This window comes from Alligator sinensis, unplaced genomic scaffold (genome assembly GCF_000455745.1).
Source record: "Alligator sinensis unplaced genomic scaffold, ASM45574v1 scaffold49_1, whole genome shotgun sequence".
Lineage (NCBI taxonomy): Eukaryota > Metazoa > Chordata > Crocodylia > Alligatoridae > Alligator > Alligator sinensis.
Genome location: NW_005841970.1, coordinates 782,383 through 786,693, shown reverse-complemented (window position 1 = coordinate 786,693; position 4,311 = coordinate 782,383). Strand labels below are relative to the sequence as shown.

General features: G+C 45.0%; 1 protein-coding gene across 1 annotated transcript in view; it reads left to right on the top strand.

Moving 5' to 3' along the window:
* The window catches only part of MARCH1 (membrane associated ring-CH-type finger 1), a 494,748-nt gene that overhangs the window by 539 nt on the left and 489,898 nt on the right, over positions 1–4,311 (top strand). The gene's annotated exons all lie outside the window — the stretch shown is intronic.

Genomic DNA, 4,311 nt, shown 5'->3' with positions numbered 1-4,311 from the left:
CCCCGCCCCCGCGGGGGCGGCGGGGGGGGGGGGGGTGGCTGCCGGCAGCCGCGCACCTGGGGCAGCCCAGGTTCCTGGGGCAGATGCGAGCTCCTCTGTTAGACCAACTCGATAGTTGGACACATTGTTCTCTTCAAGGGTTTGGGCACCGAGGCGCTTCTCCAGGCAGAGGGGAGATTCAGGGCAGTTTTCCAGGGACGAAGTTTTGCCCCGGGTGTGTTTTGCCTGGGGCGTGCGGGCGTTTCACTTGCTGCCCGGGGAGCCAGGGGAGGCGGCAGCCGCGTCTCTCCCTCGCGGCTGCTTCACTCCTGGCTTTTCTGCTCCTCAGAAAGTTGCCGGAGTCGCCGCCGCTCCTCCCTTCCCTCCCAGGCGGGCCCTTGCTCCTTCCTGACCTGCCAGCCCATCATTTCACTCGCCCTTTTCCTCCCCTTGCCTTTTTCACCTCACCCAAGTGGCAGAGAGGGGAACGGATGCAGTCACAGCTGGAGGGAGAAGGGCCCTTTTCCTTTTAGGATGCTCTCCGGCATTCCCCCCTCACCTGCCCTCTATGGTGTGAGAGCCTCATGTCCTGAGATCTAGAAACGATGATTATTTGGGGGGGTTCCCCCCCCCTCTCTGTGATGATGACAAGAGTCTAAGCACAGTGTCCTGGGTGTGACTGGATTGAATGACTGCTGAAGCAAACGAGCTTAGTTGTCAGTACTAAAAGCGAAATACTGCAAGCCTTGTCTACACAAGTCATGGGCTGCGCAGTAGCTCGTTAGTTAGTGTGGCCATCATAGAGGATAATCCAGTTGTCCTCTGTTCTCTGTTGATACAAAACTGGACGCCTTTATGTCCTCTATTGTTCTCTATTAAGAAAAAAATAGAGGATATAAAGGCGTTCGGTTTTGTATCAATAGAGGACAGAGGAGCAGAAAACGAGAATGTCCTCTATGATGGCCACCCTATCGTTACTGCTGTGAAGCAGCATCATGCAGCACGAAGCGTGATGAGACACTACTGCATGGTACTAACGAGCCTCACCAAAAAGCTGTGCAGGGGTGCTACTGCGCAGTGATGCCGGTTCCTGCGTGGTCATTTAGCACTTGTGTATGCAAGTACTAAATGACTGCGTAATAACAACTGCGCAGTCAACGGCTCGTGTAGACGTAGCCTCTTAGGAACAGAGAAATGATGAGCTAGAGAAGAGGCATCAGAGGCAAGGAAGACAAAAGGGTACTTGGCATACCAGGGCAAGCTCAACTGAGTTTGTATGTGTAACTTGCTGGAGGGTCTGCTTGTCATGCATCCGACTCAGCCACTCAGGAAGCTGTAGGGTCACCCAGTAACCCACCAAAGACACAGTCTCCATGGTCTCCCAAGACTGATGGCTGCCAGCGATGACTGCAAAACAAATGTGGACAACACTACCATATGTCATTAAATAGTAGGGAGCTAATTAGCTGTCTTACAGTTTAGAGACTGGATTATAATTAGTTTCCAGCTTCAAGGTTTGAAATTGATTCAAGCTACACTCAAGCCAATGAACATTTCTCCCATGTTCATGGGGTTTTTTCCCCCAAAAGCAAGCACTCTAACCAAGTTTAGGTCTTCCAAAAATTGAAAATAAAATGATTTGGGGGTCTGCTTTTGAGAAATAGGAGGGAGACAAAACATGTTGGAGCTTGAAACTGTTCTTGTGTTAATGAGAGAACTTGTTTTTTTAATAGAATGCTGTAAACGGGTCAGGGAGGGAGGCACTTGGGATATGTTATATGGAGTATTGTGACCATTCAGGTGCATTGCTCTGTATTGCCTCTCTTCCACTGGAAATCGAATCAGTTATTTTAAGGAAAAAAAATGTCAAAACCTTTTTCCAGCCTGTCACCTGTCCCTGAGTTTCCCAGACACTTTTGTTGTTGGTTGTTGTTTTTTGGGGTTTTTTTAAATGCTTTTCCTTGTCCCCTCAGTTTTTGTACAAAAAAGTCTTGGAAAGGGAGAAAACTGACAATATAGGGAAACAGTTAAATTCATCCTGCCAGTCTGTACTTTTGCCAGAAGGTACCTGGTAAAATTTGGGCTGCTTTGTGGGTTTTTTTTAGTAGTTCTTAGATCAAGAATTTTTTATACAACTTGTTACAGTATTAGATGGCCTCAAAAATGTGTCTGGCAAAAGGATCATCAACGTAGTGGTCTTCCTTTGAGACATGGCTGTCTACCTTCTGAATGGCCATGGATAACCCCATGCTATTGCTGCAACCTCTGCAGGCCAGACTGCTCTGCCCTCAGGGGGGGAAAGAGCCTTGGGAGGAGGTGGCAATCACAGATAGCATCAGCAGGAGCAGTCCATGCATGGAGAGAGGCAGTGACAGCCAGGAGGAGTGATGTCCCCGACCCATGGAGGAAAGCATGGGGAGCTGAGGATGTAAGGATGGCAAGAGTCTGTGAGCTATAAGTTAAGCACTCGTAGGCTGCATGCAGTTTATGTGCCACTAGTTGGACATCCCTGCTTTAAGATATGTTCATGGTTCACATCAGTATTAGCTGTCAGGCCTAACCCTTGGAACTTGCTGTCTCAAATTCAGACAGACAACAGTTTGTTGATCTTTAGGGGATGACGGAAAATTCTCTTGTTTACTGGAGCATTTAATGAATTAGTTTTTTTGTAATGAGTTACCATCATAGCAAAGAAATGTCTGTACAAATACTTTAGATATTAATTTGAAATTACTAGGGATAATTCAAGCGTTTTGTTTTTAAATGAAATGGTGACATCTACCTACTGTGGTTTCATGCGTGTTATAAACTTTTATGTAATTAAGCTTCTAAAAAAATACAATTACTTTTTTCCACTATGAATTTTCCTAATGTTTGTTATATACAGTGCACACCAATTAATACTTTAGCTGTGTCATGGTGGATAATGAAAGCTACTTGTCATCTCATTTTTATACTGTATGGCATTTGAATACATAAAGAGTAGAATTTACACTATTTTTAAAAAGCTTATTATATCCAAGTCTGGCTTCAGATAGTCCTTTATCCCTTTTCTTGTACTGAATTGGTTTTGTTACATTTCAAAAACCTCCTCAAGCAAAATTAAAGTACTACCACTCTTTTTGGCTGCATGGGCTAGTGGCTCATGTAAGCTCTCCTTGGGCCACTCTAGCCTAACAGCAGTGAGACTTAGGCATGATATAAGAGCAATAGTTGTAGAAATTCTGTTACTTCTGAGCATCATGTTAAAAGAACCTAACAATGGGTGCATCTACTCATGAAATTAATGCTCCTGAATAAACTGTGGCACAATTTACACCGGAGTTTATTGCTCCTGGGTGCCACATTTACTTGTGTGCCTAGGACTGCAGTACATTGAACCAGGGCAGAGCAGCCCTGACTGGCTGGCAGGGGGCCCGAGGGGTCAGCCTGCCAGCCTGGGGCAGCTCCGACCCAGCTCTGCGTGCTGCGGAGGGGCTGGTTGGGTGCTTCAGTGCAGAGCTAGCCAGCAGGCAGTCTCCACGCTGAAGCACCCTCGGGTCCCAGCTAGCCCCCTCAGCGTCTGCATGTGCATTGCGGCACACTAAATAACACCGCAGCAGGACAGTACTTGGGTTTACAAGTGGTGTCCTATGGCAGTGTTTATTAGTTTACTGAAACCTAATAGGGCCATATGTATAGGCTCTGAGACTTTACTGTGGAGCTGAGTCAGCTCCGTAGTCAACATCTAATGTAGACATGATCAATGTGAAGTAAATTTGTGTGCTTGGGGATTATATATGTGGGAAGGGACTTCATTAAAGGCTCTCTGTGAGACATAGAGTTTGCTACTGGTCTGCCTGAGTAACTGTTTAAATAATTACTCAGCATATTTGTATCAAGCCCCATCTAAAAAAACTGTACCCTTTAAAAAGACTAATATTTTATTTCTTTGCTCTGTTTGTGGCCCTCTTTTGCCATCCATGTGCTTTTATTTGGAATTTAAACTTACTCCTTTTTACATTTTTAGCATTTTTCTTGCATTGCTGCTTTAGCATCTCCAGTCTTCCACATTGACCTTAACCTTGATTTGCTTTCTTACCTGCTTGTTTTAACACATTAGGTTAACTTCTGCAAGATACAAAAATAAAGTGTGTAATTAATTCGGTTAGAAACAGGTTAGATATTCTTGGGAGAAATTCTGGTTTGCTACAATTGTAAAAATCCAGACAAATATCTCGAATTCTAAGGAAGTTAATTGGAAGAATGTGGCCTCTGTATGAATGAGAATAATCCTGGTGGTTGTATTACATGGGATAAGAGTTTTAAATGGAATACTACAGAGAGAGAAGC